The following is a 16,040-nucleotide window of genomic DNA, read 5'->3' on the forward strand; positions in this document are numbered from 1 at the left end:
TAAGTATCTTACTGTTTTGGGCACAATTGTAAATGGTGTCGATTCCTTGATTTCTCTTTCTGCTGCTTTGTTATTGGTGTACGGAAATGCAACAGATTTCTCTGCATGAATTCTATATCCTGCGCCTTTGCTGAATTTATTTATAAGTTCTAGCAATTTTTTGGTGGAGTATTTTGGAGTTTTTACATAGTGTATCATATGATCTGCAAATAATTAGTGTTTGAATTCTTCCTTGCTGATTTGGAGGCCATTTCTTTTTGTTATCTGATTGCTAAGGCTAGGTGTTCCAGTATTCTGATGAACAACAGTGGTGAGAGTGGCCATCCTTGTTATGTTCCTGACCATACAAGAAAAGCTCTCAGTTTTTCCACATTGAGGATGATATTAGCTGTGGGTCTTTTGTATATGGTCTTTATGATGGTATGGTCCTTCTAGACTTACTGTACTGAGGGATTTTTATCAAGAAATGTGCTATATTTTGTCAAATGCTTTTTCTGCATCTATTCATCTATATGGTTCTTTTTCTTTCTTTTATTAATGTGGTGTATCATGTTCATTGTTTTGCAAATAATGAATCATCCCTGAAGCCATGGAATAAATTCCACTTGATCCTGGTGAATAATTATTTTAATGTATGGTTGGACTTAATTTCCTAGTAATTTATTAGTCTTTACTATTCCCCTTCTTATGCTGGCTTTACGCTTTATTTGCTATTCTTTTTCCAGCCCCTTTAGGTGTAAGGTTAGGTTGTGTATTTGAGACTTCCTTCTTGATGAAGGCCTGTATTACTATATAATTCCCTCCTAGGACAACCTTTTCTGCATACCAAAGGTTTTGGAATATTGTGTATTCATTTTCATTTGCTTCCATGTATCTTTTTCTTCTTTCTTATTTTCTTGGTTAACCCATTCATTTTTAAGTGGGATGTTCATCAACCTCCATGAATTTGTGATCCTACCACTTTTTCATTCCTGTGGTTGTCATCAAGTTTCATAGTATTGTGGTCTGAAAATAGGCATGATATGATTCAATCATTTCATACTGGTTAGGGCCTCATTTGTAATGCAGCATGTGATCTATTGTGGAGAATGTTCCATGTGTACTCAAACAGAATGTGTTTTCTGCTGCTTTAGGATGAAATGTTCTGACTATATCTGTAAAGTCCATTCATACTGGTCAAGTAAGTCATTCAATGTCATTGTTTCCTTATCAATAGTCTGCATAGACAATCTGTCCATTGCTGTGATTGGGATGTTCAAGTCCCCTACTATTACTGAATTATTATTAATGAGTTTTCATAAATGTTACTATTCATTTATATATTTGGGGACTTCCAGTTGGAACATAAATATTTATAATTGTTAGATCTTCTTATTGGATAGACCCTTTTATTATGATATATTGCCCTTCTTAATCTCTTACTATATGTTTTTGGTTTATTTTTTTAATAATAAATTTATTTTTTATTAGTGTTCAATTTGCCAACATACAGAATAACACCCAGTGCTCATCCCGTCAAGTGCCCCCATCAGTGCCCACCACCCATTCACCACCACCCCCGCACTCATCCCCTTCCACCACCCCTAGTTCGTTTCCCAGAGTTAGGGGTCTTTATGTTCCGTCTCCCTTTCTGATATTTCCCACACATTTCTTTTTTTTTTTTTTTTTTTTACTCTGTCTTCAACCTCTTTCCTTTTTTTTTTTTTATTATTATTTTTTTTATTGGTGTTCAATTTACTAACATACAGAATAACACCCAGTGCCCGTCACCCATTCACTCCCACCCCCCGCCCTCCTCCCCTTCTACCACCCCTAGTTCGTTTCCCAGAGTTAGCAGTCTTTACGTTCTGTCTCCCTTTCTGATATTTCCCACACATTTCTTCTCCCTTCCCTTCTATTCCCTTTCACTATTATTATATTCCCCAAATGAATGAGAACATATAATGTTTGTCCTTCTCTGATTGACTTATTTCACTCAGCATAATACCCTCCAGTTCCATCCACGTCTAAGCAAATGGTGGGTATTTGTCATTTCTAATGGCTGAGAAATATTCCATTGTATACATAAACCACATCTTCTTTATCCATTCATCTTTCGATGAACACCGAGGATCCTTCCACAGTTTGGCTATTGTGGACATTTCTGTTAGAAATATTGGGGTGCAGGTGTTCCGGTGTTTCATTACATCTGTATCTTTGGGGTAAATCCCCAACAGTGCAATTGCTCAGTCGTAGGGCAGGTCTATTTTTAACTCTTTGAGGAACCTCCACACAGTTTTCCAGAGTGGCTGCACCAGTTCACATTCCCACCAGCAGTGTAAGAGTCTTCCCTTTTCTCCGCATCCTCTCCAACATTTGTGGTTTCCTGCCTTGTTAATTTTCCCCATTCTGACTTTTGTGAGGTGGTATCTCACAAAAGTATCACAAAAGGTGGTTTTGATTTGTATTTCCCTGATGCAGAGCATTTTCTCCTGTGCTTGTTGGCCATGTCTATGTCTTCCTCTGTGAAATTAATGTCCATGTCTTTTGCCCATTTCATGATTGGATTGTTTATAGATCTTGGATACTAGCCCTTTATTTGATAGGTCATTTGGAAATATCTTCTCCCATTCTGTAGGTTGTCTTTGAGTTTTGTTGACTGTATCCTTTGCTGTGCAAAAGCTTCTTATCTTGATGAAGTCCTAATAGTTCATATTTGCTTTTGTTTCTTTTGCCTTCGTGGATGTATCTTGCAAGAAGTTAATGTGGCTGAGTTCAAAAAGGGTGTTGCCTGTGTTCTCCTCTAGGATTTTGAAGGAATCTTGTCTCACATTTAGATCTTTCATCCATTTTGAGTTTATCTTTATGTATGATGTAAGAGAATGCTCTAGCTAACTTCTACTGCATGTGGATGTCCAATTTTCCCATAACCATTTATTGAAGAGACTGTCTTTCTTCCAGTGGAGAGTCTTTCCTGGTTTGTCGAATCTTAGTTGACCAAAAAGTTCAGGGTCCACTTCTAGATTCTCTTTTCTGTTCCATTGATCTATGTGTCTGTTTTTGTGCCAGTACCACACTGTCTTGATGACCACAGCTTTGCAGTACAACCTGAAATCTAGCATTGTGATGACCCCAGCTATGGTTTTCTTTTTTAATATTCCCCTGGCTATTCAGTGTCTTCTCTGATTCCACACAAATCTTAAGATTATTTGTGGCAACTCTCTGAAGAAAGTCCATGGTATTTTGATAGGGATTGCATTGAACCTCTCAATTGCCCTGGGTAACATTGACATTTTCATGATATTAATTCTTCCAATCTATGAGCATGGGATATTTTCCCATCTCCTTGTGTCTTCCTCAATTTCTTTCAGAAGTGTTCTGTGGTTTTTAGGGTATAGTACCTTTACCACTTTGGTTAGGTTTATTCCTACGTATCTTATGCTTTTGGGTGCAGTTGTAAATGGGATTGACTCCTTAATTTCTCTTTCTTCAGTCTCATTCTTAGAGTATAAAAATGCAACTAATTTGTGGGAAATGATTTAGTATCCTGCCACACTGCCAAATTGCTGTATGAGTTCTAGCAATCTTGGGGTGGGGACTTCTGTTTTTTCTATGTAGAGTATTATGTCATCTACAAAGAGGGAGAGGTTGACTTCTTCTTTGACAATTTGAATGTCTTTTATTTCTCTTTGTTCCCTGATTGCTGAGGCTTGGAATTCTAAGACTATGTTGAATTGCAGTGGTGAGAGTGGACATCCCTGGCATGTTCCTGGTCTTATGGGGATGGCTCCCTGTGTTTCCCCATTGAGAATGATATTTGCTGTGGTCTTTTCATAGATGACTTTTAAGGAGCTGAGGAATGTTCCTTCTATCCCTACACTCTAAAGAGTTTTGATCAGGAATAGATGCTGTATTTTGTCAAATGATTTATCTGCATCTATTGAGAGGATCATAGACTTCTTTTTTTCTCTTTCTGATATGATCAATCACATTGATTTCTCCATGAGTGTTGAACCAACCTTGATCCCGGGGTAAATCCCACTTGGTCACGATGAATAATCTTTTTTTAAATAATAAATTTATTTTTTATTGGAATTCAATTTGCCAACATACAGAATAACACCCAGTGCTCATCCTGTCAAGTGCCCCACTCAATGCCCGCAACCCAGTCATCCCCACCCCTGGTACGTTTCCCAGAGTTAGGAGCTTTCCATGTACAGTCTCCCTTTCTGATATTTCCTACCCATTTCTTCTCCCTCCCTTCCCCTCCATTCCCTTTCACTATTATTTATATTCCCCAAATGAATGAGAACATATAATGTTTGTCCTTCTCCGATTGACTTATTTCACTCAACATAATACCCTCCAGTTCCATCCACGTTGAAGCAAATGGTGGATATTTGTCGTTTCTAATGGCTGAGTAATATTCCATTGTATACATAAACCACATCTTTATCCATTCATCTTTCTATGGACACTGAGGCTCCTTCCACAGTTTGGCCATTGTGGACATTGCTGCTAGAAACATCGGGGTGCAGGTGTCCCGGCGTTTCATTGCATCTGTATCTTTGGGGTAAATCACAAGCAGTGCAATAGTTGGGACATAGGGCAGGTCTATTTTTAACTCTTTGAGGAACCTCCACACAGTTTTCCAGAGTGGCTGCACCAGTTCACATTCCCACCAGCAGTGTAAGAGGGTTCCCTTTTCTCCACACCCTCTCCAACATTTGTGGTTTCCCGCCTTGTTAATTTTCCCCATTCTCATTGGTGTGAGGTCGTATCTCATTGTGGTTTTGATTTGTAATTCCCTGATGGCCAGTGATGCAGAGAATTTTCTCCTGTGCTTATTGGCCATGTCTATGTCTTCCTCTGTGAGATTTCCCTTCATGTCTTTGCCCATTTCATGATTGGGTTGCTTTTTTCTTTGCTGTTGAGTTTAATAAGTTCTTTATAGATCTTGGAAACTAGCCCTTTAAATGATACGTCATTTGCAAATATCTTCTCCCATTCTGTAGGTTGTCTTTTAGTTTTATTGACTGTATCCTTTGCTGTGCAAAAGCTTCTTATCTTGATGAAGTCCCAATAGTTCATTTTTGCTTTTGTTTCTTTTGCCTTCGTGGATATATCTTGCAAGAAGTTACTGTGGCCGAGTTCAAAAAGGGTGTTGCCTGTGTTCTCCTCTAGGATTTTGATGGAATCTTGTCTCACATTTCTATCTTTCATGCATTTTGAGAGTTTATCTTTGTATATGGTGCAAGAGAGTGCTCTAGTTTCATTCTTCTGCATGTAGATTTCCAATTTTCCCAGCACCATTTATTGAAGAGACTGTTTTTCTTCCAGTGGATAGTCTTTACTCTTTTTTCGAATATTCGTTGACCATAAAGTCGTGGGTCCACTACTGGATTCTCTATTCTGTTCTATTGATCTATGTGTGTGTTTTTATGCCAGTACCACACTGTCTTGATGACCACAGCTTTGCAGTACAACCTGAAATCTGGCATTGTGATGCCCCCAGCTATGGTTTTCTTTTTTAAAATTCCCCCTGGCTATTCGGGGTCTTTTCTGATTCCACACAAATCTTAAAATAATTTGTTCTAACTCTCTGAAGAAAGTCCATGGTATTTGGATAGGGATTGCATTAAACGTGTAAATTGCCCTGGGTAACATTGACATTTTCACAATATTAATTCTGTCAATCCATAAGCATGGAATATTTTTCCATCTCTGTGCCTTCCTCAATTTCTTTCAGAAGTGTTCTATAGTTTTGAGGGTATAGATCCTTTACCTCTTTGGTTAGGTTTATTCCTAGGTATCTTATGCTTTTGGGTGCAATTGTAAATGGGATTGACTCCTTAATTTCTCTTTCTTCAGTCTCATTGTTAGTGTATAGAAATGCTACTGACTTGTGGGCATTGATTTTGTATCCTGCCACGCTGCCAAATTGCTGTATGAGTTCTAGCAATCTTGGGGTGGAAGCTTTTGGGTTTTCTATGTAGAGTATCATGTCATTGGTGAAGAGGGAGAGTTTGACGTCTTCTTTGCCAATTTGAATACCTTTAATGTCTTTTTTTTGTCTGGTTGCTGAGGCTAGGACTTCTACTACTATGTTGAATAGCACTGGTGATTGTGGACATCCCTGTCTTGTTCCTGATCAAAGGGGAAAGGTTCCCAGTGGTTCCCCATTGAGAATTTATTTTCAGTGGGCTTTTCGTAGATGGCTTTTAAAATGTTGAATAATGTTCCCTCTATCCCTACACTCTGAAGGCTTTTGATCAGGAATGGATGCTGGATTTTGTCAAAGGCTTTCTCTGCATCTATTGAGAGGATCATATGTTTATTCGTTTTTCTCTTGCTGATATGATGAATCACATTGATTGTTTTACGAGTGTTGAACCAGCCTTGTGTCCGAGATTAAATCCTACTTGGTCATGGTGAAGAATTTTCTTAATGTACGATTGGATCCTTTTGGCTAGTATCTTGTTGAGAATTTTTGCATCCATGCTCATCAGAGATATTGGTCTATAATTCTCCATTTTGGTGGTGTCTTTTTGTGGTTTTGTAATTAAGGTGATGCTGGCCACATAGATTGAGGTTGGAAGTACTCCATCTCTTTCTTCTTTCCAAACACCATTAGTAGAATAGGTATGGTTTCTTCTTTAAACGATTGATAGAATTCCCTTGGGAGGCCATCTGGCCCTGAACTTTGTGTCTTGGGAGGTGTTTGATGACTGCTTCAATTTCCTCCCTGGTTATCAGCCTGTTCAGGTTTTCTATTTCTTCCTATTCCAGTTTGGTAGTTTGTGATTTTGAAGAAATGTGTCCAAGGTTTCTGGATTGCATAATTTATTGGCGTAAGCTGCTCATAGTAAGTTTTTAAAATCCCTTGTATTTCCTAGGTATTGGTGGTGATCTCTCCTTTCTCATTCATGATTTTATTAATGTGAGTCTTTTCTCTCTTCTTTTTAATAAGGCTGTCTAATGGTTTATCTATCTTATTAATTCTTTCAAAGAACCAACTCCTAATTTTTTTAAATCTGTTCCACAGTTCTTCCTGTCTCAATTTTGTTGAGTTCTGCTCGAATCAGGGTATAGGATCTATTTGCTGTTTTTTCTCTAGCTCCTTTAGGTGTAAGGTTAGCTTTTGTATTTGAGTTCTTTCCAGTTTTTGGATGGATGCTTGTACTTCGATGTATTTCCCCCTCAGGACAGCTTTTGCTGTATACCAAAGGTTTTGAATGGTTGTATCTTCATTCTCATTAGTTTCCATGAATCTTTTTAATTCTTCCTTAATTTCCTGGTTGACCCTTATATCTTTTAGCAGGATGGTCCTTAACCTCTACGTGTTTGAAGTTCTTCCAAATTTCTTGTTGTGATTTAGCTCTAATTTGAAGGCATTATGGTCTGAGAATATGCAGGGGACGATCCCAATCTTTTCATATCGGTTCAGAACTGATTTGTGACCCAGTATGTGGTCTATTCTGGAAAAAGTTCCATTTGCACTTGAGAAGATTGTGTATTCAGTTGCGTTTGGATGTAAAGTTCTGTAGATATCTGTGAAATCCATCTGGTCCAATGTATCATTTAACCTCTCATTTCCTTGGAGATGTTGTTTTTAGGAGAGCTCTCGAGTGTAGAAAGCGCTACATTGAAGTCACCAAGTATAAGTGTATTATTATCTAATTATGTCTTAACTTTGGTTATTAATTGATTGATATATTTGGCAGCTCCCACTTTCGGGGCATATATATTGAGGATTGTTAAGTCCTCTTGTTGGATAGATCCTTGAAGTATGATATAGTGTCCCTCCTCATCTCTCACTACAGTCTTCGGGGTAAATTTTTGTTTATCTGATATAAGGATGGCTACCCCTGCTTTCTTTTGAGGACCATTTGAATGGTAAATGGTTCTCCAACCTTTTATTTTCAGGCTGGAGGTGTCCCTATGTCTAAAATGCGTCTCTTGTTGACAGCAAATATATGGGTCCTGCTTTCTTATCCAGTCTGATACCCTGCGCCTTTTGATGGGGTCATTAAGCCCATTCACGTTCAGAGTTACTATTGAAAGATATCAATTTAGTGTCATCATGATACCTATGCAGTCCCTGTTTTTGTGGATTGTTCCATTGGACTTCTTCTTAAAGGGGAGTTTTAAGAGTCCCCCTTAAAATTTCTTGCAGAGTTGGCTTGGTGGTCACATATTCGTTCAGTTTCTTCCTGTCTTGGAAGATTTTTATCTGTCCTTCTATTCTGAATGAGAGCCTTGCTGGATAAAGTATTCTTGGTTGCATGTTCTTCTCATTTAGGACCCTGAATATATCCTGCTAGCCGTTTCTGGCCTTCCAGGTCTCTGTGGAGAGGTCTGCTGTTAATCTGATATTCCTCCCCATATAAGTTAAAGGTTTCTTGTCTCTTGCAGCTTTAAGGATCTTCTCTTTATGTTTGGAATTTGCAAGCTTCACTATTGTCAAGATGTTGAACGGTTTTTATTGATTTTAGGGGGGATCTCTCTATTTCCTGGATCTGAATGCCTGTTTCCCTTCCCAGATTAGGAAAGTTCTCAGCTATGATTTGTTCAAATACATATTCTGGACCTCTGTCCCTTGCAGCGCCCTTGGGAACCTCAATTAAACATAGATTTTTCTTCTTTAGGCTGTCATTTTTTTCCCTTAATCTATCCTCATGATCTTTTAATTGTCTCTTTTTTCCTCAGTTTCCCTCTTTGCCATCAGCTTGTCTTCTATGTCACTCACTCGTTCTTCCACCTCTTTAACCCTCGTCGTTAGGACCTCTAGTTTGGATTGCATCTCATTTAATTGATTTTTAATTTTCTGCCTGATTAGCTCTAAATTCTGCAGTCATGAAGTCTCTTGAATCCTTTATAAGTTTTTCTAGAGCCACCAGTAGCTTTAAAATTGTGCTTCTGAATTGGCTTTCTGACATTGAATTGTATTCCAAATTTTGTAACTCTGGGAGAGAGGACTGTTTCTGATTCTTTCTTTTGTGGTTAGTTTTTCCTTCTAGTCATTTTGCTCATTGCAGAGTGTCCAAAAACAATTTGTCTTGGAAAAAGAGAGAAAAATTAAAAAGCAGGGTAAGGACAAACAGAAAACAAAAAACAAGGGGGAGTATCTTCTGATTCTATATAATGTAAGCCCCTAAACTTCCCCTGGAATTTTCCAGCGCTGCTTGGTCAATAACTTGCTTTTCCCCTGTCTTTCCAGCTGGTTTGCTAGTGGAGGAGCCTGATGTGCTGATTCTCAGGTGTGTGCACCTGGGGGAGCTGTGCAGCCCCAACCAGGTGCTGGGCTCAGTGGGAGCTGTTTATCCTATGAGGCCCCTACTCAGTCCCAGGTACAAAGTGACACCAGGAGGAGGAACAACAGTGGTGTCAACCAGGTCTCCAGCTCTGGAATCAGCTCCCACAGTAACAACTGCAGCTCTCAGTCTGCAGTTGTTGTTGCTCCGGGGGTAGTGGGCACGGATCTGCACAGCTCGGGGCCGCCTGGCTGCAGGAGCATCCTTGCTCCCCTGTGTCCTCCCGGCCTCCGCCTGTCCGGGGGTGAGCCCTGGATCTTGGGCTGTGTCCTCCAGCACCCTGGTCTCCGGGATCTGTGCCACTGGAATCAGGCTCTTGGGGCCACGCAGCCCCCGCTCCATGGAGCCCCCACTGGAGCTGCTCCGGGGCCCTGCGGGGTGCAGGCTCCAGGACTTAAGGGAGCTCAGCCCACGGTGTGTGGTGTGCTCTCCCCTGGGGCGCAGTTCTTCTGTTTGTGCCCCTGGGAACCTGGGGGCTCCACTGCCCCTTCTGGGATACTGCCCAAGTTCCCTGCGAGAGCCTTTCTGTCCTCTTCATGCCTTTCCGTCCAGGAAGATTGGTAAAGCTCCTCCTTCTCAGGGACTGGGCTTTTCTGTACTGGCGGCCCTCGCCGCTGGCCTTAGCCCGGCTCCTCGTGGGGGCCCCTTCCCCTTGGATGCCCTTTTATTTCTTTTTTTTTTTCCATCTTCCTACCTTGATAGAAGCGCGAACTCTTCTCACTGTAGCATTCCAGCTGTTCTCTCTTTAAATCTCAGGCCAGGAGAGTCTCCCGTCTCCCGTCTCCGGCCGCCACCGCCGCCTGGAGTCCTGGAGCCTGGAGCGACGTCAGTGCCATTGCAGGCATCAAAGCATTGATTAGTTTGTCCTTTGGAGGAGCAATTGGGTTTATGTTTTTGATGCTTGGATGTGCCCTTCCAATATACAACCAATACTGGCCTCTCTTTGTTCTGTTGTTTTACATCCTTTCACCTGTTCCATTCTGCATAGCGAAAAGATTAGTGGAAGACATAGATGCTATGAGTAACACTTGTAAGGAACTTCCCATATTTCTTACAGCAAGCATTGTTGTCTCAGCTTTTGGACTCCCTGTTGTGTTTGCCAGAGCACATCTGATTGAGTGGGGAGCTTGTGCACTTATTCTGAACAGGAAACACAGTCATCTTTGCAACTACACTGGGCTTTTTCTTGGTCTTTGGAAGCAATGATTACTTCAGCTGGCAGCAGTGGTGAAAGGAATTACTTAACTATTGTCAAATGGACTTCTTTTTTTTTCAAATGGATTTCTTGTCATTTGTTGGCCATCCACACACACAGGAGATGGGGTAGGAATGCTGAGTGGTACAGCAAGCCTCTTGGGGGTATTCTAGGTGCTCCCTTCTCACTTTTATTGTAAGCATACTATTTTCACAGAGACTTGCTGAAGGATTAAAATTATTTTCTCTTTTGGAAAAGCTTGACTGATTTCACAATTATCTCTAGTATGCTTTTTGTGGTGTCCTGCCGAATTTAAATATTTATGTGTCCCTGTTTAGTTATTTTTTTAAATCTGTATGCAATGTTAAGCCTTTTTAAAATGTAAAAACCATTTGCATTGGTTAGGAATTAGATTTCTGCTGGCTATTACTGGGCTAAAAGATATCTTTTGTCTTAAAATTATTTAACCTCCATTGCAAAAAGTTAAAAGTTTTCAATTCGTCAGAATGACGTCGCTCCCAATTTTATGCAAACATGCAGACTGTTGGCATACCTTATAGCCTGTATACTCAGTGCAAATATAGCTGCATTTTTACCTCACAGGGGCCAAGTATTAATGCCCATGCCCTCCATAAGGGTTGCTGGTTTTGCCAGTGAGCAGGTGTTTTAAGAATTGAAAATAATCTTATGGAATTGCTACAAAGGAGTGCTTTTCTTCTCAGTTGTTAGAAGAATTTATTGTTAAAGGTAAGTGTGTAAAACCAGATTTCTGAGATGGTTTTTATTTATGTTTATTATAGTTAAAGTAGAGTGAGTTGCATTGTGGGAAGAAACGACGTTGAAATTCCATGTTTTTGAATCCTCTTTCTATTTATAAGTGAAATGTTTGATCCTCTATCAGCCTTTCATATTTTACCATGTATGAAATGGACTTACATGGAACTACTACTGATAAGGGAAAGTTGTATGTTTGCGTCACCTAGACCAGAAAACCTTTACCTGTTTCCTCCTTTTAACTTATTTTATACATTGCATATATTAAGTAAAATAACTTTTCAAATATAGTTTAATAACGCTTAAGTTAGAGGTCTTTATCTCACCTGGAAAGTAATTGCTATGCCATACATGCCAAGTGCCCCCTGCCCCGCAAGGCCTTGACATGATTAACAAGTGACTTTGTTAGTCTTGCAGAGAAATGATGCATTAACAATTTAAGATTTTAAGATTTAGACCATGGTAATTGTAGTTCTTATTCTCTAGGGTTATATCATATGTAATTTAAAAATATTTAAGACAAATTTCCTGTATACCTCTCAAATTCTTTGATTTTTATTTCATCATGATAGATATGCTCTTTCCTTTTAAATGACATTTATTGTGTGAATTAATGCAAAGTAGCCAAATCCAGCTGTGTAGCAACTTCAAACACAGACCTGACCAAAAAATCCCCAGTAACCAGGCATGATCAAATCGTAGTGGTCATTTGTATCTCAACAATTATCAGTACCTTTTTCTAGAGCTAGTTATGAAAATGTTCAAGTTGGTTCAACAGTATGTTGTTGAGGATATTTGTGTGTTTATTCAGTATACTTACATAAAAACTATTTTGCCTTCAGACAAAACCTTCAGAGTGATCATGACAAACCTTGCCTTCAGAGTGATCATGACAGCTACGTTTTGTTGTTTTATGAAGTTTATTTCTCAAGAAAAGGGGAACAAATTTTGGGTTTACTAAAGATGCTTGAAGGCCACAGGTTTTATTGCCAAAACCCAAGTTGTGACTTTCGCTGTTAGATGGGAAGCAGAATGAAAGATTTGCATGTGGCTGTCCCACTTAGTAGGCTAGAAACGACTTGCAGTGTTATAATGATATAAACCTAAAGAGGAAGGTGCAGGTACACATGAAGTAGCTAGCCATACAGTTGGGAACTCAGTGCCTGTGATCTACTTGATTTTTTTTTCAGGAAGTACATCTTCTGGCCCTTCCTCATTATCTGTTCTAGAATATCAGTGCAGTGCACTGCTACTGTTTTATTCACTTGGCCATAGACTCTTTCTTCCAACAGTTGCATATTCTTTCTGTAAACGGATTGCATTGGCAGCATTGTGTCTTTCATCTTGCACACTAGCTCAACATAGTATTCTCTCTGATTTCTAGGCTAGTTATTTGAGGTATGAGTTTTCCATAGAATGTGCATTGATACTGCATTGCCATTCTTCTATGGAAAGAAAACTTTTGATGATGAAACAATAAAGATTTTAAATATCTATTTTAGTTTGTGGGTGTTTTTGAAATGAAAATATACTGTGCACTTCATTATTCATTTTAATAATGTGATATAAAGCAAGTATGACATTAGTCATTAATGTTAGACTTGCAGGAATTTCACTTCCAAAATAGAATTGAAACCATAGTAATGTTATGGTGAAGCCCTATGATTTTGTGCTGTGGTGAAAGGATTGGTAACCTGGGGAAGTAGAATTTTTACCTAACCCTTTACAAAAAAGCCATAAATGATTTTGTTGATATAAAACAAAAGTCTTAGCCCGGCTCCTCCCAGGGCCCCTCCCCCTTGGATGCTTTTTAATTCCTTTTTTTTCCGTCTTCCTACGTTGATAGAAGCCCGAACTCTTCTCACTGTAGCATTCCAGCTGTTCTCCCTTTAAATCTCGGATGGAATTTGTAGGTTTTCAGGATGATTTGAACGTTATCTATGTAAGTTGGCGTGGACAGGTGACTTGGGGACCCTACTCTTCTGCCATCTTGCCCCACCAAAGTAGGTAACCCTCAAACCGTCCTGAACACCTACGAATCTGATCTGATATTTAAAGAGATAATAGCCCGAATGCTACAGAGAGAAGGGTTTTCGATTCTAACGAGGGAGGGAGACAGAAAAAAATAAAATAAGAAGGAATCAAGTTGGGGAGGGGCACCCCGAGGAGCCAGGCTGAGGCCAGTGGTGAAAGCCTCCAGGACAAGAGAATCCAGCCCCAGAGAAGCAGGAATTTAAAAAAAAAATCTGCACCAGATTCTTTCTGGATAGAAAAGTGCTCAGCAGGGAAATCAGACAGAATCGCAGGATCACAGGAGGGTCAGTAAAGCCTCCATTTACCCAGAGTCACTAATAGAGGAAATGCTCCCAGAGGAAGGTGCACCACAAACTACGGGCAGATCTCCATAAAGGTCTGGTGCGCACACCCGGCAGGGCATCTGGAAGAAGCCAGTCGGTTAGGCGGGTGGCTCCAGATGGAGCAGTCTGTGCTCTGCTGCCTTCGAGACCCATTTGCCCCGTGAGTGCAATTCCACCAGCACAGGGCCCCAGATCCCAGGGCGCCTAGCAGACAAAACCCATGATACTGCACCCCCCTGGGACAGACAGAAGTGGAGAGGGCACAGGACAACGAGGACCTTTCTGCCACCAGACGCCCCCAAGCTGTGCAGATCAGCACACCCATGCTGGTCTCAGGAGCATCTAAGCCAGTGTGGACCACGAGCTGATTGCAAAGCTGAAAATCTGGCCGCCACCATTGTTGTTTCTCCACGTTGTTTCATCCTGCGCCTCGGAGAAGAGGGCTACCAGGGAACACATGTTTCACAGAGTAAACAGCTCCCACTGAGCCAGGCAACTGTAGGGGGTGGGGCATCACCACCAGGTGCACACACCTGAGAATCAGCACAGCAGGCCCTCTCCCAGAAGAGGAACTGGAAGAACAGGGGAAGAGCAAGTTCTTGACCAAGCAGCACTGGAAAGCTCCAGGGGAACTCGAGGGGTTTACAGTATATACAACCAGAGGGTACCCTTCCTTTTTTCCCCTCATTTTTCCAGTACAACTCGGTTTTATATCAGAATATAAATTTCCAACGTTTTTTCTCTTTTCACACCTTAACTACAATATTTTACCACCCTTCAATTTTAAGTTTCTTCCTTTTTTACTTTCATAATTTTACAATTACAGGTCTTAGATACATTTTCCACTTCTAGATTCCCTTCAACATACTCAACTCATTTTTAGGAGATATACAAGATATGATTCTTTTCTTTTGTGTTTTTTGTTTTCTCTGCCTCATTTTGTTCTACAATGGCAGAAGTTAATACCTTCTAAAACATTACCAGCATGCACCCAGAACCAAGTGGTATACTGTGCTGGTTCATTCTGTGAGATTATATTCTTGTTTCATTCCCATTCCCCCCCCCCCTTTTATCTCATTTATGTTTTGGTGGTCAGTGGTGGGACTCTGTAAAAGTATTTCTGATTTATATAAATTTGGGACTGAGCATTTTCTAACATACAGAACTTAATATACTTAGAACGAAGAGGAGCACCCTCTAGGAACCCTCAGATAGAATACCTTATCCCTCCACTACATCTTGTCACCACCACCATCTCCCAGTCCCCCCATTTTTAACTTCTTTTTATTCCTCTTTACATTTGCATTATTCTCTTCTTATATCTCTTTTCTTTTTCCTCTTTTTTTGGGATTCTTGGCTTTTGATGTTTTACTACTTTGTTTTAAAATTTGTTTTTAAATTTAGCAGTGTTTTTGTCTTATTTTGTTCTGATCTTTGTTTTCATTTTCTGCTTTATGAAAATTAATCATCTAGGGTGGAATTTACTGGGGTTGTGGTTGATATTCTTCATTCAGCTTGCTCGTACAGCCACTCTACACTGAGGAAAAAGACTAGAAGGAAGAACTCACCAAAAAAGAAAGAAGCAGAAACAGTACTCTCTGCCACAGTGTTAAAGAATTTGGATTACAATTCGATGTCAGAAACCCAAACCCAACCCAGAAGGAGAATTATAAAGCTACTCATAGCTCTGGAAAAAAAGCATAAAGGAATCAAAAGACTTCATGACTGAAGAATTTAGATGTAATCAGGCCGAAATTAAAAATCAATTAAATGAGATGCAATCCAACCTGGAGGTCCTAATGATGAGGTGAAAGAGTGAGTGACAGAAGACAAGTTGATGGCAAGGAAGGAAGCTGAGGGAAAAGAGAAAAACAATTAAAAGAACATGAGGAAATGTTAAGGGAAATAAATGGTAGCTTCAGAAGGAAAAATCTATGTATAACTGGGGTTCCAGAGAGTGATGAGAGGACAGAGGGCCAGAAAGCATATTTGAACAAATCATAGCTGAGAACGTCCCTAATTTGGGGAAGGAAATGGGCGATCAGAACAAGAAGATAGAGAGGTGCCTTGCCCTGATCAACAAAAACCATTCAACACACTGATATTGCATAGTGAAACTTGTTAATTCCAAAGATAAAGAGACGATCCTTAAAGCATCAAGAGACAAGAGATCACTAACATTTATGGGGAGAAGAATTAGGTTAACAACAGACCTCTCCACAGAGACCTGGCAGGCCAGAAAGGGCTAGCAGGATATATTCGGGTCCTAAATGAGAAAAACATGCAACCAAGAATACTTTATCCAGCAAGGCTCTCATTCATAATGCAAGGAGAGATAAAGAGCTTCCAAGACAGGCAGGAACTGAAAGAATATATGACCTCCAAACCAGCTCTGCAAAAAATTTTAAGGGGGACCCTGTA

The 16,040-nt window shown here is 40.0% G+C and overlaps 1 protein-coding gene and 1 pseudogene across 2 annotated transcripts in view; one reads left to right on the forward strand and one right to left on the reverse strand.

The window, feature by feature from the left end:
• SH3BGRL (SH3 domain binding glutamate rich protein like) overlaps nucleotides 1-16,040 on the reverse strand; it is a 356,563-nt gene that overhangs the window by 30,895 nt on the left and 309,628 nt on the right. The gene's annotated exons all lie outside the window — the stretch shown is intronic.
• Nucleotides 10,071-10,560, forward strand: LOC144308050 (leptin receptor overlapping transcript-like 1 pseudogene; annotated as a pseudogene).

This window comes from Canis aureus, chromosome X, assembly GCF_053574225.1.
Source record: "Canis aureus isolate CA01 chromosome X, VMU_Caureus_v.1.0, whole genome shotgun sequence".
NCBI classification, from domain to species: Eukaryota; Metazoa; Chordata; class Mammalia; order Carnivora; family Canidae; genus Canis; species Canis aureus.